This window comes from Rhinatrema bivittatum, chromosome 18 (assembly GCF_901001135.1).
Source record: "Rhinatrema bivittatum chromosome 18, aRhiBiv1.1, whole genome shotgun sequence".
NCBI lineage: Eukaryota > Metazoa > Chordata > Amphibia > Gymnophiona > Rhinatrematidae > Rhinatrema > Rhinatrema bivittatum.
The window spans coordinates 56,348,880-56,373,754 of NC_042632.1; the positions used below are offsets into that span (position 1 = coordinate 56,348,880).

Here is a 24,875-nt window from a genome sequence, read left to right on the forward strand (position 1 = left end):
GCGCGCGCGCGTGCTATGACGGCGAGGAGCGGGGCTGAGCGCGCGCTGACGCCTGAGGATCGCGCGGCCTCTCTGGGTCTGCGGTGCAAGAAGAGTAAGAGGTAGGCCAGCGCTGAAACGTGGTACTGGGGAGGCGAGTGATGAAAGTTGGGGGAGGGTCCGCCTGGGTATTGCATTTCGGTGCGGGTGAGGGGATTTTGCTGCGTGGGGTGCGAGTACTGGGGGTTTGAGCATGCGGGAGAGGAGTGGGGATGTTGCCGGGGGTCACACTTTGGGGGAGGCGAGTGGTGAAAGTTGGGGGAGGGTCCGCCTGGGTATTTGCATTTCGGTGCAGGTGAGGGGATTTTGCTGCGTGGGGTGGGAGTACTGGGGGTTTGTGCATGCGGGAGCGGTGTGAGAGGGGTGGGGATGTTGCCGGGGGTCACACTTTGGGGGAGGCGAGTGATGAAAGTTGGGGGAGGGTCCGCCTGGGTATTGCATTTCGGTGCAGGTGAGGGGATTTTGCTGCGTGGGGTGGAGAGTACTGGGGGTTTGTGCATGCGGGAGCGGTGTGAGAGGAGTGGGGATGTTGCCGGGGGTCACACTTTGGGGGAGGCGAGTGATGAAAGTTGGGGGAGGGTCCGCCTGGGTATTGCATTTCGGTGCGGGTGAGGGGATTTTGCTGCGTGGGGTGCGAGTACTGGGGGTTTGAGCATGCGGGAGAGGAGTGGGGATGTTGCCGGGGGTCACACTTTGGGGGAGGCGAGTGGTGAAAGTTGGGGGAGGGTCCGCCTGGGTATTGCATTTCGGTGCAGGTGAGGGGATTTTGCTGCGTGGGGTGGGAGTACTGGGGGTTTGTGCATGCGGGAGTGGGGATGTTGCCGGGGGTCACACTTTGGGGGAGGCGAGTGGTGAAAGTTGGGGGAGGGTCCGCCTGGGTATTGCATTTCGGTGCGGGTGAGGGGATTTTGCTGCGTGGGGTGGGAGTACTGGGGGTTTGTGCATGCGGGAGCGGTGTGAGAGGGGTGGGGATGTTGCCGGGGGTCACACTTTGGGGGAGGCGAGTGATGAAAGTTGGGGGAGGGTCCGCCTGGGTATTGCATTTCGGTGCGGGTGAGGGGATTTTGCTGCGTGGGGTGCGAGTACTGGGGGTTTGAGCATGCGGGAGAGGAGTGGGGATGTTGCCGGGGGTCACACTTTGGGGGAGGCGAGTGGTGATGAAAGTTGGGGGAGGGTCCGCCTGGGTATTGCATTTCGGTGCAGGTGAGGGGATTTTGCTGCGTGGGGTGGGAGTACTGGGGGTTTGTGCATGCGGGAGTGGGGATGTTGCCGGGGGTCACACTTTGGGGGAGGCGAGTGGTGAAAGTTGGGGGAGGGTCCGCCTGGGTATTGCATTTCGGTGCAGGTGAGGGGATTTTGCTGCGTGGGGTGGGAGTACTGGGGGTTTGTGCATGCGGGAGCGGTGTGAGAGGAGTGGGGATGTTGCCGGGGGTCACACTTTGGGGGAGGCGAGTGATGAAAGTTGGGGGAGGGTCCGCCTGGGTATTGCATTTCGGTGCGGGTGAGGGGATTTTGCTGCGTGGGGTGCGAGTACTGGGGGTTTGAGCATGCGGGAGAGGAGTGGGGATGTTGCCGGGGGTCACACTTTGGGGGAGGCGAGTGGTGAAAGTTGGGGGAGGGTCCGCCTGGGTGTTGAATCCCGGTGCTGATGAGGGGATATTGCCGGGAGAGGAAGAGACGGGGAGAAGTGCGGGGTCTCAGGGGGATGTGGGGGGCCAGTGAGGAACTTTCCAGGGACAGGGTTTCTGCGGGTCGCGATGTTTCAGGTTCTTAAAATGGCCGAGGAGGGCGCAGCCTTGTGGCCCTGGGGTTGGCGCGATCTCCGGCCGCTGCTGCGTCTCGCGGCAGAGGGGGGAACTGAAGAGCTGCAGCGCGGGTAAAAGGCGGCTGAGCTGCTCCGCTTTCATTTATTAAACGTTTAACTCTAGAGACAGAATGGGGCAGAATCCCGGCCCCAGCGGGGACTGGAAGGGGAGGCGCTGCAGCAGCTCTGGGCGCACCGCTAGCGGGGCAAGCGGAGCTGAGGCTTGGGAATGCTTTTCTCAGGGCTGGGGGAGGCAGAGTGGATACTTGAAGGGAGGACTGAGGAGGATGGAAAAGCTGGAGAGGGAACAATAAAAGAAGGTAAAGTGTAGGGCTGAGTGAGAGGGGAAGGGAATGGATTGAATACTGAGGGCAGGGCTCAAGAGACCTAAAATCGCCATTCAGTCTCCCTGGCTTAACTTATTTGCATAAAATGCATAATTCTTCCTTTTATTGGCCCAGCTATTTCTTTCTGGGTTTACAGCGCAGTCAGAGATCTTATGCTAGGAGCTTTCCTATGAAACCAGTCAGGGAATTTCTCCCCTGTTCCGAATTGCTCCCAACCTAATTGAATCCAGTGATTGCAGTAACAGGCTGGGGTTCAGGCACCAGATGTTATCACTGATTATTATTGCTGCCAGGGGCTGATCTCCAGTAGTATCCCCAGCCTCATCTACTCCAGGGAACAGAAGACCCAAACCAGGAATGGAACCCACCTTTCTCTTCAGGATAGTGCACAGGAGTGCCCCTGAGTTCCTGGTCTGCCCACATTTTTCCTTGTAATTGTATTTATCGCTCATATTTGATCTTATTTTATGGACTTGTAAAATACCAGTCCTAGCCAGATTCTAAAAACTTTCACTTTCACTTCCTCTTCCTTCATTTTTGCTTTTTCGCTGGGCTTCTTTATATATGTGAAAATAGATGTCTAAATAATGTGCCTGTGTTTATAACATTGCTGCTTATTTAAAATAATTATCTTTTGTCATTGAATCCAGCCTTTAGTTCTTTATGATATCTCACTGCTTTCAGTTTTTGGGTGTGATTAGGCTTGGGATTTTGAAGATGATCAGCTCGGATCCATAATAAGTGACTAAATATGAGAATGTTTTGCAACTTTAATAAGAGTATTTAATATTTTTACCATAAATGAGCCTTTCAATAAATTCTTAGGTTCCCTCTGCCTTTCCTAGTACAACTGGAATTACCTGCTCAGTCAAGCCTCCTGAACTTCCAACCAGACTCTACCTTGTAGACAGGTCTTGCTTCTGTCAAGTTTTTCAGTCTCGTTCTTCCATCATGTTTTTTCATGCAAGTTCTTTCAATCAAGTGTCTTATTATCAGTTTTTATATGTTTAGACCTGATTGCAGGTCCTATATCCTGGTTTAATGTAAGGCTGATTTATAACAGGAAGCCCATACTATCCATATGTTATTTATTTATTATTATATTTATTTATTTAAAGTTTTTTATATACCGACAATCGTTAAGAAAACATCACATCGGTTTCCATAGAACAACAAACTGGCCAACAGGGCTTCACAGTGTAACTGATAAAAGAACTAGAACTAGGGGGGAGGGGGGCAAACAAGGGGGGGACGGGGTGGAGGGAGGAGGTTTTACATAGAAACAGGGGAGATATTAAGGGAGGGGAAGTGGAGGGGTAAGGGAAACTAATTTTTAAACTGTACAAATATTTATTTTTGATCCCAGTTCCTGTAACCCTGTTTGATGTAAGGCTCTCGTTTTATGCTCCCCTCATTTCGCTGTAAACCGATATATGTACTGTTTGCACATGAATGTCTGTATATAAAAGTTCAAAATAAATAAATAATTACATAGTAACACAGTAAATTACAGCAGTAACGTCTGCTCAGTACAAGTTACACCCTCATCTCTCTTTACTTTTTCAAACAGCTGCTTTTAAGTTAGTTTCCTATTTTTATTTTAGAGGGGTTCTTTAATTTTATCTTCCTTTTTCTCTTTGCAGGGCTGGAAAGATCAGAACCTTTAGAAGCCAATCAGGAACGTTCTACCACCACAGGGCTGGAGCTCTTATTCATTGTTCTCAGCATCTGTCCTGGCAAAGGGACATCTCCAGCATGAATCTACTCAAAGGGAAAACAGGAGAGAGATTTCTATGCATGTTTCCCTTCAGGTAAAACAAATTCTAATCTCTTCACTGAATCAGAGCTTTAACAAAAGTTTTTTTGGGTTTTTTTTTCTTGTGCAGCTATCCCAGCTGCTCTTCAAAGCACACTGCAAAAATATTTAAGAGAACATATTTTTTTTCATACTATGATCTACTTTAGAACTGATATCACTGAAAGGCTTTAAAATTAAGGTCACCAGATTCTGGGTAGGCACATTTGCTCCCCATACTACCAGTAGTGAACAAGCAGGTTACAGAGATGGTAAGGGTGGCTCATGTGAAAGTGAGATTTACCTCACCAGCAAGTGAGAAGGAAGGCCCAAAGGTGAGAATTTTCAGGTGGTGTCTGAGGTATAAATCTGGAAAGATTAAGTGATGTATTACTCTGCAAATGAAAAACAGCAACACTGAATGATATTTAGCTTTCTTTGGTGCCTCTAAAATGATAATAGACCAAATGGTGGCAGTATGAGAACAGTTTTCAAAGGAATTTGGCTGAGTAACTGATGCCTTCACTTCCCAGGGCTGAAAATGTCCTTCCGCTCAGTGGCTAACGTATGCATGCATGAGATAGGGCAGGGAAGGCAACACACACACATGGGGACCTGAATCTGAAATGATTGCTTGTAATTTGTTTCTTGTTCTCACCTGCAGGAAAGCAGGTGCACAGTCTGCAAATACTTTCTCTTTGATATTTAGCTTGCAAGGCCTGCGGACTGCCCAGAGTTTAAAAGGTTCCTCTATACATATATTCCAGAGGAGAGGGGGATTATGATAGAGAAATTTAAAATACCTCAAAGATGTAACAAACATGACTGGCCTGCCACTCCCTATGCCCCTTTCCCCACCCCTCAGCAGTTGAAACAGAGCTGTTAGGGGTGCTAGCAGTCCATTCCCACATGAGACCTCATTTTAACTTTCAGAGTGCAATGCAGACTCACTTTATGTCACTGTAAGCTGCAGTGGGCTCCAAATCTGAAGGGGTCCAGTGGCAGTAAAATCCATTGTCCTTTCCTCCTCTCTGCTCTTCTCTTTTCCCTCTTGCCCCTTTCCTCCTCTCTCAGCTGCTCTCCCACCTACTACTATTATTAAACATTAATATAGTGCTACAAGATGTACAGAGCACTGTACAGACACAAGAGACATCCCTGCTCCATGGATCTTACAATCTAGTAGTGGATACATAGACATTGTCTCTCATCTCTCTGCCTCTCTATGCATTATGTTGTATTTTTCCAAAATGTCATCTTGATTTCAGGCCTTTTCATTAACTTCCTTGAATGCTTACAGTTCAGCACATTCCACATCATATACACTTACCTTTAATGCTTACAACCAGGCAGATTCCATGTCATATTTTTTTGGTTATGCATTGTAAATTAGTTAATTATCATTGTGAACCTTTTTGCATTCAGTACATAGTTGAGCTTGCATGCATTCCTCAGGCTTAGCAATAAACATTGTAACATAGATAGTAATACAAACTTACTACCAAATTGTACAATATAGCTTTAAACAGTAAAATTCTGATACAAGATAGACACATAGTGTCAGTCTGCTGTAGTAGTTAACACAGGCCTCCTATGTCACTGCAGGTCTAGCAGGTTCATGGTGACAGCTGGCAGTCATGAAGTTATCTGAATATAACATGGCAACATTTTCAAATTAGAAGTTCCCTGTACATACCCTGATCAGTCCAGACTCCTGGGCTTTGCCTCCTCGCCAGCAGATGGAGACAGACATTTTTGACTGACCCTGCCCTATACCTTGAGGTGCCACCTACACTCCGTCAGTATTTCTCTGTCTCCAGCAGATGGTGGAGGAGCATAATCCTAGACTGATAGTTAAAAAAAAAAAAAAAAAAAGGAAACCTTTTATTCCCTGTATGTACCCAGATCAGTCCAGACAGCTGGGTTTTGCCTCCGTTCCAGCAGATGGAGACAGAGAAAAACTTTGAGCACCCTCTCATAACCTGGTGTGTGCCACCTGTTGCTCCTCAGTATTTGTCTTCAGCAGATGGAGGTGGTACAAAACCTGTGGTTCTGATCCCAAGTGTGTATTTCAGTTAAAAAAAAAAAAAAAAAAAAAAAAAAAGCAAAAGACAAGGGATTTCAATCTTTGGAGCATCCCAGGGAGTTGTTAGGTCCTGGTGGGACTGTTCTCCCTGGTAGTAGGCAGTGGAGGAGCAGGGGTTGGGAACCCTAAATTTGGCTCCTATCTTGTGGCCGGTGGGGTGATAGCTGGGAGTTCTCCTTCCTCTTCAGCCGTTTGTAGCCTCTGCCAGCTCTTCAGGGAAGTATCCCTTTAATTTCTTTCCTTTCCTTTCCTTTCTCTTTAAGGAAAAAAAAAGACTCAACTTTTTTAGCTGAGGAGAAACGGATAGCAGGGCTGATCGGCTGTGCAGCGTTTTCCAGGGGATCCTGGTTTGTGGGGATGGCGAGGTTGGGGATTTCTTCCCCCCCCCCCCCTCCAGCACCTGATATGCCACGCATGAGCCAGTGCTCGCACTGTGGAGAACGGCTGTTGGGCTGTGTCTCCTCTGGTTGCTGTGACCTGTGCCTCCCCGGCGGGGAGGGCTCTTTGGGTGCAATGGGACAGCAGGTGACTACCGGGATATTGCTCCCTGCTCAGCAGATCACTGCCAACCTATTCCCTCTAAGCACAGGAACAGTGGCTATTTTGGATGCTTTTTGTGCCATGGAGGACAGAGCTGAGGGGGGGTGGGGATCTCCCCCCCCCCCCCCCAGCACTCTCTCTGGCTAGTACCAGCGCTGTGGAGGCCTGAGGAGCCATAGGGGGGCTTCATGAGGAGGACCCTTTTTCCCCGGAGGGGAATTCAGGGGGTCCTGCAGTTTTCTCACCAGAATTTTTTTCTTTTAATGCACCAGGCCTTTTTGGCCAGTGGTGCCCCTAAGAGGTCTCCCAAGCCCCCTGGGGTCCATAGGTCCGCCATCCAAGATTCCCAGGGTGGATGATATGCCTACAGCGACCAGGATCCACAAAGTGCAGGACCCTGTGGTATGGGGTCCACAAGGGCTGCTTGTCCAGATGATTTGGACCTGGGGGAGAGCTGGTAGTCCCCATTCCACCCCTGATATACTGGACCTTGAGACCGCATCTGATCATTTGCCCTCAGTGGAGGGGGAAGATTATTTCAGCGTGTCGAGTTGGCACCCCTCATTCTGCATGTCCTGGCAGAGCACGGAATTGTGGAATTGCCAGCACAACCAGGCCCAGATAAGGTGGATCCTGTTCTTGTGGGCTTGTGTGGGTCTTTTATGACTTCTGCATGCCATGCTTTGACAGATGATGCTCCAGGAGTGGGTTACTCCGGAGACAGGCCTCAAGGTGAGGGCGATGGACAAACTATATCCCCTGCCGAAGGATATCTTGGACCTCCTGAGGTTCCTGAAGGTGGATGCATCTGTCATAGCGGTCACCAAGCACATGACTATCCCTGTCAAAATGAACTTTCCACTGCTTGGGTATCCAGACTTTTCCGGTGACTGGGGGGAGGAATGAGCCTCTTGACTAGGCCCAGGATACAAGGTCGGGCCCAGCAGGATGGGAGCATTCAAGTCTTGTGACTCCCGGACTGGCTGCTTCATGAAGCTCCGTCCTGCTACGTCCCCGACACCACCCGTTGGGGTGCACTACAGCCAGCCAGCAGTCAGCACTGCCCTTGCCTGCCTCCTGTCCAGGCCATAGATGCAAGGTCGAGGGCTGGAAGAGCAGCTGTGCTAACCCGCACCACTCGCTAGGGCACCCGGCAGTGCTTCTACCACCACACTACTGCTGCTGCTGCCTCTTGTGGTCCCTAGAATAAGTCAGTCCAGGAGTCACAAGACATAAATGCTTCGACCTGCTGCATCCCCAACACAGCCTGTTGGGGCGCACTACAGCTCGAGATGCAAGGTTGAGGCTCTCTCTCCCACAGACATGGTATGCACACAGCCTTCTCACTCTCAGGCTGTCTCTCCCACAGACACAACTAGCACACATATGCTTCTCGCTCACTCCCAGGCCTCTGACTCCTTTCCCCCAGCGTCCCCCTCCGAGGCAGGCAGGACCCTGCTGGGTTCCTCTGCCTCCTTTCCCCCAGCGTCCCCCTCCGAGGCAGGCAGGACCCCGCTGGGTTCCTCTGCCTCCTTTCCCCCAGCGTCCCCCTCCGAGGCAGGCAGGACCCCGCTGGGTTCCTCTGCCTCCTTCCCCCAGCTTCCACCTCCGAGGCAGGCAGGTCCCCGCTGGGTTCCTCTGTCTCCTTTCCCCCAGCGCCCACCTCCGAGGCAGGCAGGTCCCCGCTGGGTTCCTCTGCCTCCTTTCCCCCAGCGCCCACCTCTGATGCAGGCAGGTCCCCGCTGGGTTCCTCTGCCTCCTTTCCCCCAGCGTCCTCCTCCGAGGCAGGCAGGTCCCCGCTGGGTTCCTCTGCCTCCTTTCCCCCAGTTGCCCACCTCTGATGCAGGCAGGTCCCCGCTGGGTTCCTCTGCCTCCTTTCCCCCAGCGTCCCCCTCCGAGGCAGGCAGGTCCCCGCTGGGTTCCTCTGCCTCCTTTCCCCCAGCGTCCACCTCCGAGGCAGGCAGGTCCCCGCTGGGTTCCTCTGCCTCCTTTCCCCCAGCGTCCCCCTCCGAGGCAGGCAGGACCCCGCTGGGTTCCTCTGCCTCCTTTCCCCCAGCGTCCCCCTCCGAGGCAGGCAGGACCCCGCTGGGTTCCTCTGCCTCCTTTCCCCCAGCTTCCACCTCCGAGGCAGGCAGGTCCCCGCTGGGTTCCACTGTCTCCTTTCCCCCAGCGTCCTCCTCCGAGGCAGGCAGGTCCTCGCTGGGTTCCTCTGCCTCCTTTCCCCCAGCTTCCACCTCCGAGGCAGGCAGGTCCCCGCTGGGTTCCTCTGCCCCCTTTCCCCCAGCGTCCTCCTCCGAGGTAGGCAGGTCCTCGCTGGGTTCCTCTGCCTCCTTTCCCCCAGCTTCCACCTCCGAGGCAGGCAGGTCCCCGCTGGGTTCCTCTGCCTCCTTTCCCCCAGCGTCCTCCTCCGAGGTAGGCAGGTCCTCGCTGGGTTCCTCTGCCTCCTTTCCCCCAGCTTCCACCTCCGAGGCAGGCAGGTCCCCGCTGGGTTCCTCTGCCTCCTTTCCCCCAGCGTCCTCCTCCGAGGCAGGCAGATCCCCGCTGGGTTCCTCTGCCTCCTTTCCCCCAGTTGCCCACCTCTGATGCAGGCAGGTCCCCGCTGGGTTCCTCTGCCTCCTTTCCCCCAGCGTCCCCCTCCGAGGCAGGCAGGTCCCCGCTGGGTTCCTCTGCCTCCTTTCCCCCAGCTTCCACCTCCGAGGCAGGCAGGACCCCGCTGGGGTCCTCTGCCTCCTTTCCCCCAGCGCCCACCTCCGAGGCAGGCAGGTCCCCGCTGGGTTCCTCTGCCTCCTTTCCCCCAGCGCCCACCTCTGATGCAGGCAGGTCCCCGCTGGGTTCCTCTGCCTCCTTTCCCCCAGCGTCCCCCTCCGAGGCAGGCAGGACCCCGCTGGGTTCCTCTGCCTCCTTTCCCCCAGCTTCCACCTCCGAGGCAGGCAGGTCCCCGCTGGGTTCCTCTGCCTCCTTTCCCCCAGCGTCCCCCTCCGAGGCAGGCAGGACCCCGCTGGGTTCCTCTGCCTCCTTTCCCCCAGCGTCCCCCTCCGAGGCAGGCAGGACCCCGCTGGGTTCCTCTGCCTCCTTTCCCCCAGCTTCCACCTCCGAGGCAGGCAGGTCCCCGCTGGGTTCCTCTGTCTCCTTTCCCCCAGCGTCCTCCTCCGAGGCAGGCAGGTCCTCGCTGGGTTCCTCTGCCTCCTTTCCCCCAGCTTCCACCTCCGAGGCAGGCAGGTCCCCGCTGGGTTTCCTCTGCCTCCTTTCCCCCAGCGTCCTCCTCCGAGGCAGGCAGGTCCTCGCTGGGTTCCTCTGCCTCCTTTCCCCCAGCTTCCACCTCCGAGGCAGGCAGGTCCCCGCTGGGTTCCTCTGCCTCCTTTCCCCCAGCGTCCTCCTCCGAGGTAGGCAGGTCCTCGCTGGGTTCCTCTGCCTCCTTTCCCCCAGCTTCCACCTCCAAGGCAGGCAGGTCCCCGCTGGGTTCCTCTGCCTCCTTTCCCCCAGCGCCCTCCTCCGAGGCAGGCAGATCCCCGCTGGGTTCCTCTGCCTCCTTTCCCCCAGTTGCCCACCTCTGATGCAGGCAGGTCCCCGCTGGGTTCCTCTGCCTCCTTTCCCCCAGCGTCCCCCTCCGAGGCAGGCAGGTCCCCGCTGGGTTCCTCTGCCTCCTTTCCCCCCAGCTTCCACCTCCGAGGCAGGCAGGTCCCCGCTGGGTTCCTCTGCCTCCTTTCCCCCAGCGTCCCCCTCCGAGGCAGGCAGGACCCCGCTGGGTTCCTCTGCCTCCTTTCCCCCAGCTTCCACCTCCGAGGCAGGCAGGTCCCCGCTGGGTTCCTCTGCCTCCTTTCCCCCAGCATCCTCCTCCGAGGTAGGCAGGTCCTCGCTGGGTTCCTCTGCCTCCTTTCCCCCAGCTTCCACCTCCGAGGCAGGCAGGTCCCCGCTGGGTTTCCTCTGCCTCCTTTCCCCCAGCGTCCTCCTCCGAGGTAGGCAGGTCCTCGCTGGGTTCCTCTGCCTCCTTTCCCCCAGCTTCCACCTCCGAGGCAGGCAAGTCCCCGCTGGGTTCCTCTGCCTCCTTTCCCCCAGCGTCCTCCTCCGAGGCAGGCAGATCCCCGCTGGGTTCCTCTGCCTCCTTTCCCCCAGTTGCCCACCTCTGATGCAGGCAGGTCCCCGCTGGGTTCCTCTGCCTCCTTTCCCCCAGCGTCCCCCTCCGAGGCAGGCAGGACCCCGCTGGGTTCCTCTGCCTCCTTTCCCCCAGCTTCCACCTCCGAGGCAGGCAGGTCCCCGCTGGGTTCCTCTGCCTCCTTTCCCCCAGCGTCCCCCTCCGAGGCAGGCAGGACCCCGCTGGGTTCCTCTGCCTCCTTTCCCCCAGCGTCCCCCTCCGAGGCAGGCAGGACCCCGCTGGGTTCCTCTGCCTCCTTTCCCCCAGCTTCCACCTCCGAGGCAGGCAGGTCCCCGCTGGGTTCCTCTGCCTCCTTTCCCCCAGCGTCCCCCTCCGAGGCAGGCAGGTCCCCGCTGGGTTCCTCTGCCTCCTTTCCCCCAGTTGCCCACCTCTGATGCAGGCAGGTCCCCGCTGGGTTCCTCTGTCTCCTTTCCCCCAGCGTCCTCCCTCCGAGGCAGGCAGGTCCCCGCTGGGTTCCTCTGCCTCCTTTCCCCCAGTTGCCCACCTCTGATGCAGGCAGGTCCCCACTGGGTTCCTCTGCCTCCTTTCCCCCAGTGTCCCCCTCCGAATCCTGAGTCTCAAACTCATTTACAAAACAAAATAATTGTGTGAATGAAGTAATAAAGTGCCCTTACATTGATTAAAATAAAAATACACACACACTGGAGTGTGTGTACTGTTAATGTGTATGCAGATACACGTCAATACCAAAAATTGCCTTGTGTCCTAGAAGCCCATTTAAAGCAGAGAATGTATTAATGCTTCTAATTCTGCCAGTCCCAGTATTGTTGTTCATTCCACTACTTGTAGTAAAGTAGTAACTAAGTAGACTAAGAAAGCAGAATCATGCAAAACAAACAAAAGACCTTCAGAAATAATAATAAAAAAAGATAAAGTGAGCGCCCAGCAGTTGCACATTTCTGAAGGATTTCTTTTTCATGATTCTGCTTCCTAACTCCTACTTCAGTACCACAAGCATTACATTTGCCGCTTCAAATGGCTGTCTTGGTCATGCAAAGATTTTTGGCATCGAAGTGTATACTCGACTCGTTGCAGTAGCCTGAGTGCACAATATTGCACTGGCCAGGTTGAAAGATGTGTGAATGGTCAGTAGCCATGGTTGAAGCCTTGACGTTGGCGCTACTGCTCACAAGTATACAACTTGTGCTAATTCAACCAGACTGAGTTTCTTATGAAAGTGTATCACTGGGTGTCGTACTGTTCCTGCCTCCTTCCATGCACAGGCTTCTCACTCCCAGGCTCTCTCTCCCACAGACACAACACGCACACAGGCTTCTCACTCCCAGGCTCTCTCTCCCACAGACACAACACGCACACAGGCTTCTCTCTTCCACAGACACAACACGCACACACAGGCTTTTCTCTCCCACAGACACAACACGCACACACAGGCTTCTCACTCCCAGGCTCTCTCTCTCCCACAGGCACGCACGCACAGGCTTCTCTCTCCAACAGGCACGCACGCACAGGCTTCTCTCTCCCACAGGCACAACAGGCACGCACAGGCTTCTCTCTCCCACAGGCACAACACGCACGCACAGGCTTCTCTCTCCCACAGGCACAACACGCCCGCACAGGCTTCTCTCTCCCACGGGCACAACAGGCACGCACGCACAGGCTTCTCTCTCCCACGGGCACAACAGGCACGCACGCACAGGCTTCTCTCTCCCACGGGCACAACAGGCACGCACGCACAGGCTTCTCTCTCCCACGGGCACAACAGGCACGCACGCACAGGCTTCTCTCTCCCACGGGCACAACAGGCACGCACGCACAGGCTTCTCTCTCCCACGGGCACAACAGGCACGCACGCACAGGCTTCTCTCTCCCACGGGCACAACAGGCACGCACGCACAGGCTTCTCTCTCCCACGGGCACAACAGGCAGGCACGCACAGGCTTCTCTCTCCCACGGGCACAACAGGCAGGCACGCACAGGCTTCTCTCGCCCACGGGCACAACACGCACGCACGCACAGGCTCCTCTCGCCCACGGGCACAGCACGCACGCACAGGCTCCTCTCGCCCAGGCCTCTATCTCCTTTTCCCCAGCGCCCACCTCCGAGGCATGAGTCTCAGACTCATTTACAAAACAAATTAATTTTAATTTAACATCTTATACAAAAATAAAAACAAATATATATTTTATTGTATAAAAAAAAACAGAGTGGAGTTGCCCAGGCCAGGGCAAAATATGATGCAGATTTATGATGTTGCAGGGTCATATGTAGAGGAGGGTGTCGACCCGGGAGGATCCTGCTCTGGATATTAGGGCACTGGCATCTCCTCCTCCAGGGCTGACAATCTCCTGTATAGATTTCTGAGATCCTGCAGCAGCAACATCATGAAGTCCGCATCATATTTCGCCTTGAACTGCCGTACTTCCTGCAGGATCTCCTCCAGCTTGGCAAACTCTGCAGGGCATGCACAACTAGGAGGAGATCCTGCAGGAAGTATGGTAGTAGTGGTGCTGCTGATATTGTTACTGCTGCTGCTGTCGCTGCCTCTTCTTGCACTGTAAAATGTAAAAAAACAAATTCAACATGAAACATAGAACAATGCACATATGGCAAATAAATAAGCAAATACTGAACGTGCGCGAGCAAGTTTATAAAATCGACCCCTTAGTTTACTAACCTAGAGGGTTTTAGGAAAATGACAGTCCATAACTGGAAAGAGTGAGGGAGGAGGAGAGCGGAGGAATATCAATCTAGATAGATTAGAGAGAGTACATGATTAGAAGGATTGGAAGGAGAAATAAAGGAGTCCGAATATGATGCTACACTACAGTATAAATCTCTTTCCCGTCGATAGCAGGGCTGAATTAGCCATGCTGTATGGGAACTATCAATCAGGGCCCAGGAGGCGGAGCTTCTTAGCAGAGTCAAGATCTTTTTGATCCTCTGCGGCTGCGCGTGGGTTCCCGCGCAGCAGTAACGGTTCTCCTCAGTCTGTTTTTTTCCGCGCGCGGGAGCGCACGCGGAGCCCTTCTTCTCAGAAGAACCAAAAAAAAAAAAAAAAAATGTCCAAAAAACAGTCAGGCTTCAAGCCATGCCCTTGCGGCAAGATCATGTCCGTCACGGACATGATGATGGGCATGATCGTTGCTATCGATGTCTCGGGCGCGAGCATCCACAATCCGACTGTGAGCACTGCGAAAGAATGTCGCCCAGAGCTCGTCATCATCGAAGCTACCGATGGCTGGAAGTAGAGGAAAAGGCTTCCACCACACATTCTTCACCGGGACCGAAATCTAAATCTTCATCTTCCACTAAGAGAGCATCGTCCTGGGACCCTCAGTCCCCGAAGGTAAGGGAGACTAAAAGAAGGCCCAAGGACAATGAAGGCCAGGGACCTGGTCTTCACTCCATAGGAAGGGAAGACGGGAAGCAGGAGCCATTCAAGCTGACCGAGCCCTGTTCCCAAAGACCTCGGGGAGAAAATCTGGTAAGAGCCTTGTTACTTTCCAAGGCTGCGGGTCTGAGGCCGTCATCGGCACCGAAAAGATCGCAACCGGAAGGGGAAACATTGTTGGCGCAGAGAAAGGCATCACCGCCCAGTACGTCGAAATCGGCGCCGAAAACACTCTCGGCGCCCAGGAAGCATCCGGAGCCGGACACTTATACGGCGCCAACTCAGCCGGAGCCGAAAGATCTCACGGCGCCGAAGCATCCGGAGCCGAGACCGGGGCCGAAATACCCAGCGCCGAAGCGCCCGGAGCCGAGACTGACGCCAAAGTACCCGGAGCTGAAACGGGCGCCGAAGTACCCGGAGCCGAGACCGGCACCGAAACACCCACAGCCGACTAGGCAACCGGCGCCGAAGCAATGGGAGCGGGATAAAGACCCGAAGTCAAAGGCGCATTTGGCACCGAAGACACATTCGGCGCCGCCATCAAAGGACTCGGAAAAGAGTAAATCAAAGTTTACTTCTAAACAGGAAACCTCAAAAACACACGGTCCGGAGACAATATCTACTAAATCCACGGACCATAAACGACGTAAGATAAGCGATTCCGGGGATCCGGAGGCAACTACTGGGAATCAGCAATCCACCCCAGACCCACAGCCTATCGCGACGACAAACCCTCTCCAGGAGTCGGCATATGCCCACTCAGGAAGAGAAGAATCTCTGGAAGTAGGGAAACACTAAATCCGAAGACCAAGTTCAGACAAAGGGTCGAAAGACAGCAAAACTTCCTCTTCAAGAAAGAGACGCCATCATCATTCGACTTCATCGCCCTCCCCGAAGAGATACTATGGCGAAGCGAGGAAGCATCACGGAACACATCTCCAGAGTTGGAAATCTTCCTCCTCTTCATCCTCTCATTATAGGAGTAGTTCCAATCGTTCTGCCTCGTCCTCTCACAGAGTGATTCCTATTTCCTCGTCGCAGTCCCCCAACACTTTAGACTCGGTGCATTCCAGGAGTCACAGTGAATCTAATTGGAGTGATCACTCAGATCGGAATAAGAATACCAATCCTCTTCCGTTACAGTCACCTAAAGGTGTTCAACGTCCATCAATGCCACAACACACTTCTAAGGCATTTTGGGACCTTACACAATCTTTAGCAGGATTCTTCGAATCCCTGCAATCAACGTACACCCTTCCTCCAGAATCGGCTATTCCGGAGGAGTCAGCACACACTCCACCGCAAACTCCACTGAATATACCTGCCTCTCTAGCTCACTCTCCACCAATATATCCCATCTCCCCGTCCCAACACACAGATTCCATATCAGCACGTTCCTCGCCTGCTTCATCTACGGGTTATCCTTCCGACCCGCCGGAACAACCAGCGGAACCATACTCCCCCCCCCCCCCCCCCCCCAGAGGATCTCACGTATCCTAAATTTGTGGAGAAAATGGGTAATATCTTGAAACTAGATATTCAAAAATTGCCAGAACCAAGGGCGGAAACATTTGGATTATTAAAAATTTTTGATGCCCCTGGGGAGCCATCAGCCCTGCCGCCACACGCAGTGTTACATGGAGTTCTACAGAAGTCGTGGGACACCCCCTATACTCTATCAGCAGTATCGAGGAAGACGGACTTAAAATTTAAGCTACAAAAGCCATCCATGTATTCCATCCCCCAGTTACCACACGAATCTATAGTGATAGAGTCGGCACTACAAAAGTACCGGAAAACAAAGATGCATACTTCGGCTCCGCCGGGAAAGGATAATAAATGTCTAGACGATTTTGCGAAAAGAATTTATCAAAACGCAATGCTTACGTCTCGGATTAATCACCACCATTTCTATATGGTACAGTATTTATACGAATGTCTACAAGCCACCAAAGGCATGTTCACGGCAGCAGGGGAAAGCATTCCGTCCCCGATATCAGATATGGAGGAATGCACGCGTCATATGCTGAGAGCAGTATATGAAGGATTTGAGAATTCATCAAGGGCTTCAGCTATGGCGATAGCTGCCAGACACCTAGCATGGCTCAAAGCTAGTGCCATCAGAGAAGATCTACATGAAAAATTGGCAAATTTACCATGCTCAGGTGATAACCTCTTCGGAGACCGTCTACACGATACCGTGAGTAAACTCAAGGATCAGGCTCTGGCAGTCCAATCGCTAGCAGCTCCACCGTCTGCGAAATGATATTTTCCATCACGCAGACAACCTTACACCAGAAGACCGTATAGGTCTTACCAGAACTTCAGAGCACAATCATTTACCCCTTACCATAGGCAAACACACATTAACCCTCCTCAACAACAGCAGAGAAGGGGAAAACCACGAGCACAACGGCAACCACAGCAACAACAGAAGACAACGGTCCCAGCTAAAACTGTTCAGTCTTTTTGACTCCACTGCCACCTCTGCCACCATCCTTACCGGAACATCCCCCGGGCAGGATAACTGCTTGTTACGCTGCATGGAAATCCATCACGACAGATCAGTGGGTTCTAGATATAATTCAAGACGGATATCACTTACATTTCCTATCCAAACCCATCATTCCTCATTTTCCCCTGAAAAAGGGAAAACCTTGTCAGCCCCAACTGGCCCAGGAATTGACCACGCTGATTCATCAAAGGGCAATTCATCCTATCCCTCGGGAAGAAAAGGGCCAGGGGTTTTACTCCCCATATTTCCTCATTCCAAAGAAGTCTGGGGGCACTCGGCCCATCCTGGACCTCAGGGAACTCAACAAGCACCTAGTCCAAGAGAAATTCAAGATGGTATCCCTAAAATCCATCCTACCCTTCAACACAGGGATTGGATGTGTTCGATAGACCTCAAGGATGCGTATACCCACATTCCGATCCACAAATCATGTTGGCAATACCTATGTTTCCAGTATCACAACCAACATTACCAATACAGGGTTCTACCCTTTGGACTGTCGGCAGCACCCAGGGTATTCACCAAGTGCATGGTGGTAGTGGTGGCTCATCTTCATTTACAGGGACTAACAATATTCCCTTACCTACACGACTGGCTACTAGTAGCGTCGGACCCGATCCTTTTGGAATCGCATCTCAGCATTGCAATAACCTGTCTACAACGACTAGGATTAATTATCAATTACCCAAAGTCCAAGTTACAACCCTCACAAATTCTACAATTCATAGGGGCGCGTCTAGACACGTGTCAAACCAGAGCATTCCTACCGGAGGAAAGGAAGCTGGTAATCTGTTCATTGCTCTTAGCCCTACAGAGCATGCGAACGACTACGGCTCGGATGGTACTACGACTTCTGGGCCATTTGGCGGCTGCGAACTTCACAGTCCCAAACACAAGACTTCATATGCGATGCCTACGGTGGGGTCTGAAACGTCAATGGACACAACACACTCAACCATTGAACAAAAGAGTGTGTGTAACCAACCAAATGAACCAAGACATCACTTGGTGGCTCAAGATACCAACGATGAGCAAAGGAGCTCCATTCAACCCTCAGCCACACAATGCGGTCCTCACAACAGACGCCTCGCGGAAGGGCTGGGGAGCTCATCTGGATCTCCTAGAGACACAAGACCTATGGTTGCCAAACGAACAGCAATTACAAATCAATCTCTTGGAGCTCAGAGCAATTCGGAACGCCCTGCTCACCTTTCAGGACTACCTACGTGGTCGGAGGGTCATGATTTACACGGACAACCAAGTCGCCATGTTCTATATAAACAAACAAGGCAGGGTCCGGTTCATGTTCCCTCTGCAGAGAGACTCTACAGATTTTCGCTCACGCTCACAGACACTCCACCTACAAGCCTCTTACTTACCGGGAATTGCGGACAGACTGAGTCGTATATTTCATCCGCACGAGTGGAGAATAAATCCCGAAGTACTGCAGGAAATCAACAGTTGGGGTACACCAACAATAGATCTGTTTGCCACGGAAACAAACACTCAACTTCCTCAGTTTTGTTCCATCAGGCCCAGTCAGCACAGGTTGTCTCAGGATGCCTTCCTGATTCCTTGGGCCCCAACTCTTCTATACGCTTTTCCGCCGATTCCATTGATCACGAAAACGATACAAAAATGCATCACAGACTGCAGCCAACTCATTCTCATTGCACCGGCTTGGCCTCGACAACCATGGTACAGCTACCTCCTACACCTATCAGTAGAAGAGCCGATCCGCTTCCCGGACCGTCCGGACCTTCTCCTTCAAGACAACGGCCTTCTCATTCACCCGCTTCTCTCATCACTCCATCTGACTGCATGGAGATTGAACGGGCGTTATTAACCGAACAAGGGGTTTCCCACACGGTGCAAACTATTCTTCTCGAATCTAGGAAACCATCCACCAGAAGAAGTTACTCCTTCAAATGGAAACGCTACTCTGCCTGGTGTGGGGAAAACAATATTTCACCCATAGACTGTTCCCCAACATCCTTGTTAGATTATTTGCACTCTATGTATGAATCGGGATTGGCCACCTCCTCTATCCGAGTGCATCTTAGTGCGATTGCAGCTTATCATAGGCCACTAGATAATCATTCGGTGGCAGAACATCCGCTTCTATCTAGATTCTTCAAAGGTCTCCTGCATTTACGCCTTCCGGTGGCTAAACCACCGATACCGTGGAATCTCAACTTACTTCTTGAACAACTTATGCTATATCCATTTGAACCCATGGAATCCGCACACATGAAATATCTCACTTGGAAGACAGTGTTTCTAGTTGCGATAACGTCTGCCCGCAGGGTTAGTGAACTACAAGCTCTAGTTCATTACGAACCATATCTACAATTTCATCATGATAAGGTTGTCCTACGAACTCATCTTTCATTCCTTCCAAAGGTAGTTTCTTCCTTCCATCTCAATCAAACCATTGATTTACCAATATTTTTCCCAAAACCTCATTCAAATGATAGAGAACGCTTATGGCATACCCTAGACTGCAAGAGGGCATTAGCATACTATAAGAGAAGAACACATTCCCTCAATAGGTCTTCTCAATTGTTCCTATCCTTCAACCCAAACGCTCCTGGCGTACCAGTAGCGAAGCGTACAATCTCCAGCTGGATAGCACAAGGCATCCAGTACTGCTATTCTAAGAAGGGAACACAGCTTTCTTCAATGCCAAACGCCCATCAATTAAGAGCGATGGCCACATCGTTAGCTCATCTACAGAACGTTCAGCCCGTGGATATCTGTAAAGCAGCCACTTGGTCTTCGCTGCATACCTTCACATCCCACTATTGCATAGATAAACAATCTGCGGGAGATGCTACACTGGGGCAATCAGTTCTACACACCATTTCTGGGTAATAGCCACGACTGCCACGCTATTACACACGCTAACAAACATTATACAATGTATACGGGAGCTTTGGACTCCCATACAGCATGGCTAATTCAGCCCTGCTATCGACGGGAAAAAGCAAGTTTGCTTACCGTAAACGGTGTTTCCGTAGATAGCAGGATGAATTAGCCATGCTGACCCACCCGCCTCCCTGTCAGTCGTGGTTTTTTCCCGCTACGCTCAAGCTTAATTACAGACTGAGGAGAACCGTTACTGCTGCGCGGGAACCCACGCGCAGCCGCAGAGGATCAAAAAGATCTTGACTCTGCTAAGAAGCTCCGCCTCCTGGGCCCTGATTGACAGTTCCCATAAAGCATGGCTAATTCATCCTGCTATCTACGGAAACACAGTTTATGGTAAGCAAACTTGCTTTTCTTCTTTCTCCTTCCATTCCTTAGTTTACTCTCGTAGTCACTCAGTGTCATTATAATTAGGGATGTGAATCATTTTTTGACTATTTAAAACAATTGTCAGATATATTTTAAATCGTCAAAAATAGTAAGAGCCATGATACATTAACATTTCCCCCGATTTATTGTCAAAAATCGTAAATGGGGGGAGGGGTGGAGGGCGGGAAAACCGGCACACCAAAACAACCCTAAAACCCACCCCGACCCTTTAAAATAAATCCTCCACCCTCCCAAACCCCCCCAAAATGTTTTAAATTACCTGGGGTCCAGTGGGGGGGGGGTCTCCCTGGCACGATCTCCCACTCTATGGCCACAGCTGCATTTAAGAGAAATGGCACCGGTGCCCCTTTGCCCTTACCATATGACAGGGCAAAGGTAGCGCCGGCACCGTTTTGGTTCCTGTGACCTGACGTCACGAGTGCAGGAGATCGCTCCCGGACCCCTGCTGGACCCCCAGGGACTTTTGTCCAGCTTGGGGGGGCCTCCTGACCCCCACAAGACTTGCCAAAAGTCCAGCGGGGGTCCGGGAGCGACCTTCTGCACTCGGGCCGATTTGCCAATATTCAAAATGGCGCCGGCGCTACCTTTGCCCTGTCATGTGATAAGGGCAAAGGGGCACCGGTGCCATTTCTCTTAAATGCAGCCGTGGCCAGAGAGTGGGAGATCGTGCCGGGACACCCCCCCCCCCCACTGGACCCCAGGTAATTTAAAACATTTTGGGGGGGTTCGGGAGGGTGGAGGATTTATTTTAAAGGGTCGGGGTGGGTTTTAGGGTTGTTTTGGTGTGCTGGTTTTCCTGCCCTCCCACCTCCCTGATAAAACGAATTTTTAAGCTAAAAATCTAAGACGATCAGATTCCCCCCCCAGCCAAAATCTATCGTTAAGACGATCGATCACAGGATTCAGATCCCTAATTATAATATATAATATATAATATATAATAATATATAACACAAATCCATCCATAATCACCTTCAACTCGACCTCGAAATTCCTTTCAAACTCCATACTTCCAGCAGACCGATTAGAGAAGTCTACAAAGGAGCTCTACAAGCCCCTCCAAGCAAAGCCACGTGCCTCACCTCGACCAAAGACCGAGCTTTCTCAACAGGAGGCCCAGCCATGTGGAACAACATCCCTTCAGACCTCAGGCTGGAACCTTGCCTCCTAACATTTAAGAAAAAACTTAAGACTTGGCTGTTTGCCAAGCCTTCCCGGATCCCTGGGATACACATTAGATGATTAACCCTGTTCCTCCTCTAAGTACTTCAGAAGCACTAGTACCTCTTCCAATAACTTAATAAGCACTAGCCTGGATTCCGTGATGATTTTATGTTCTTAATTTATTGCCCTCTTAGGCCTTTCCTTCTAGCTGCTTAAGCTTCCAAGTTTACTGTCCTTGTTAAATGTAACTTTTGATTCTTTCTGATTATTAAAAAAAAGTTGTTTTTCTGTTAGTTTTTCTATCCCAGTTCGATGTAAACCGATCTGATATGGTATTTAACCTTGAAGGTCGGTATAGAAAAATGCTAAATAAATAAATAAATATACATACATCCAACAGAGGCCTGGTTTTGGCCTCTGTTGGAAACAGGATGCTGGGCTTGATGGACTCTTGGTCTGACCCAGCATGGCAATTTCTTATGTTCTTATGTGGTATTAATATTTATATTTATCATTTTGAAATGATGGTATTTGTGATTTTGAATGCCACATTGAAAGATAACTAAGAATAAAATAGTATCTTTTTATTACTAACTTTTCTATGTTGCTTAAAAAATAACCTAGTAGGTCAAGGCAAAACTTGGGCATGTTTGTAATTATTAATCATCGTTATTCTTTTTCCTTTATCCCTCTAATTCTCAGGTCACCATTTGAGACTTCACATGGGTAGGTGGCTCGAGGAGAACTGCAGAACTCTTCCTGTCCCTTGCCTGGTAATTTGTTTTCAGAATACTACACAAGTACACAAATATTATTCATTCAATAAGTGTGTTGCTGCTGTAACAAATTTTAATTGTAATGGAATATAATTGTAATGGAATTTGTGATAACTTTGTTTCTTTGGAAGTATAGTTGGTAGTATAGTATAATAGTATAGGGTCAAGGTGACACACTACTACTACTTCTGTTCTTCTAAAATATATTTTAAATTACTGTACTTATAACTTTATAGAACTCACTGTATGCTGCTACTACTACTACTCGTACTCTCTTCAGTTTCTAAATACAAAATATAAATAATTAATAATATGCACAGCGTTATTATCTCGCACCTTTCTTTTGAGATCTTCAATCTCAGGAGGGTAAGAGGCTCACCAGCAGAACTCCTCCTGGAGAGAGGCCCAGGCTGCAGACTCCCTTTCCAGGTTCTGCCTGCAGCCTGGGGAGGTGTAGAGGTTCCTCTCATCCAGGAGGATGAGCTGGGCCAGGAGGTCCACATCGGCCTGTGTAAAGCGGGGCTTCCTGGACCTTGCAGTTGCCTTCCTGACTTTAGCAGATGTCACCTTGGAGGAAGATGGTGGGGGAGGAGTTGGACTCCCTGTCCCTGTCGGACTCCCTGTCACGTTCTCTTCTACCATAGGAAAATAAAAAAGATGAAAAAAAAAAAGTGCTTTAGGACAGATATCTGTTCAGAAGCTCACACCTTAATGCAGGGAGGGAGCTGTCTCACCCATCACCATCCTCCCCCCCCCCTCACCCACACACCATTCACTGGCTGGGACATGGGGGAGGGGAGGATGTGATGGGCCAGGCAGTTCCCCCATCTCTGAAGGACAGCCCTCTGTTCAGAAGCTCACACCTTAATGCAGGGAGGGAGCTCTCACCCATCACAATCCTCCCCCCCCCCCCTCACCCACACACCATTCACTGGCTGGGACATGGGGGCGGGGAGGATGTGATGGGCCAGGCAATTTCCCACCCCACCCCATCTCTGAAGGACAGCTGACAAAATTGGTGAGAAAACTGTGGACAGGTTGTCAGTCTCTGTTGTTTTTGTTCTTTTACTAGACCAGCATAAAATAAAAAAGTACTTTCTTAAACTTTTTTTATTTCCTGTAATGTAACTTAACTTAAAATGTACTTCATTTAATATTATTTTTATATTTTATGCTACTTTAGGGGAAAATAGTGCATTAATTATATAACTAACTAGTAACTAACTACATACTATAGAAAAACAAAGACAAAACCTTATATACTTACAGTGGTACAACTTGAGCTAGTGCTCTGGAGAGTATCTTTTGCTGTCCTGGTGAGGTGCTGATGATGCTGTCTCTCTGTGCTAAGTTCTGTAAAAGTTACTGCGCACCGCACATTGAAGAAGCAAAATGGCCCCTGGGGACACCACCAAGCATGCTCGGATTAGTGCGCACTAACTCTGGATGGAGGTAGTGATGGCTCTACATTCTCATTGGCTGTCTTCAAGGTGGAGAGAACCAATGGGAACCCAGAACCGTACCTCTAGCTAACTAACTCCTCATGAATTGATGCGTTTTAATTTTTAAGTAGCACTTTTTGTTAGTGCGCACTAACATTAGTTACAGTGCACTACTACTCAATTAGAGGGGCAGTGGTTGAGAGGAGACCCTCTGCAGGGGATAGTTTGATAGAAAAGATTGAGTGGCAAGGTTAGAGTCAGAGTGAAGTGAAGCTAATTTTATTTTAGTGAACCTCTGGGGTCATGTGAATTTTCAAGATCTAAAATGGGGGTCACATTGGCTAAACATTTGGGAAGCCCTGGTACAGCATGTCCACGAGCGAGCTGCTGATCACACTGCCCAGATTCTTAGTATCTGAAGCCCTAATCAAAAGCCAGGCTGATCGCAGCTCTGGGAACCTGCACTGCACTGCCAAGGAGTCTGAGTGAAAGCAGGGCTGGTCAGGTCCCACTCTGAGGGAATCTGCACCATCACTACCCAGAGAGAGAGAAAAGCAGGAGCAGCAGCAATAGCAATCATATGAGCCAGCAAGAGTCTGGTGATGGGGGAGAAAGGGTGGTGGGGATGGGCTTAGGAGTGAGGCATAATGGTAGTAGGATGGAGAGAACGAGAGAGAGACTGTCTAAGAGGGCAGACTGAAGAGGAAGGGCTGGTGAGAAAGCAAGAAAGACTAGTGAGCCTCTCACCAACCCACGACCACCATTCTTCCTCCCCAGCACCAGCTCATGTCTGTCAGCAAGGGCTCACTGATGTTGCTCTTCTATTTCTATAATAAATCTATTAACCTTTGTAACTATATTTCTTTATTCTCCTGTATTCTAATTTTAGGCTACATACTGTAAGAACATAAGAAAAAGCCATATTGGGTCAGACCAAGGGTCCATCAAGCCCAGCATCCTGCTTCCAACAGTGGCCAATCCAGGCCACAAGAACCTGGCAAGTACCCAAAAACTGTCTATTCCTTGTTACCATTGCTAATGGCAGTGACTATTCTCTAGTTGAATTTAATAGCAGGTAATGGACTTCTCCTCCAAGAACTTATCCAATCCTTTTTTAAACACAGCTATACTAACTGCACTAACCACATCCTCTGGCAACAAATTCCAGAGTTTAATTGTGCGTCGAGTAAAAAAGAACTTTCTCCGATTAGTTTTAGTTCGTGCACAGTAACGGAACTTAATGCACATTCACATAGCTAGTGCACACTCATTCGTCGTACTATGCACTAATTCTGAGAGAGTGCGGTTTGGGTAAAAACTGCGTGAAATCTTCGTTCCTGTGGCTTTTACTTGTTTAAATCGGATGTGTTGTGCTGACAAAAAAAACCACCTTGACCGTTTAAATTTAATTCTTTCTAATTTCCCACCCTCCCGACCCCCCCCCCCCCCCCAAAAAAAAAAACTTTTTTAAAGTACCTGGTGGTCCAGCGGGAGTGACGGGAGCGATCTCCCGCTCTTGGGCCGTCGGCTGCCAGTAAACAAAA

At 50.9% G+C, this 24,875-nt stretch overlaps 1 long non-coding RNA gene across 1 annotated transcript; it reads left to right on the forward strand.

The window, feature by feature from the left end:
• LOC115080089 lies at positions 1 to 24,281 on the forward strand. The gene is made up of 4 exons (XR_003853515.1): positions 1 to 101; positions 3,834 to 4,001; positions 21,816 to 21,886; positions 24,221 to 24,281. It is a non-coding gene; the product is annotated as an uncharacterized LOC115080089 (long non-coding RNA).
• The last annotated feature ends 594 nt before the right edge of the window (positions 24,282 to 24,875 follow it).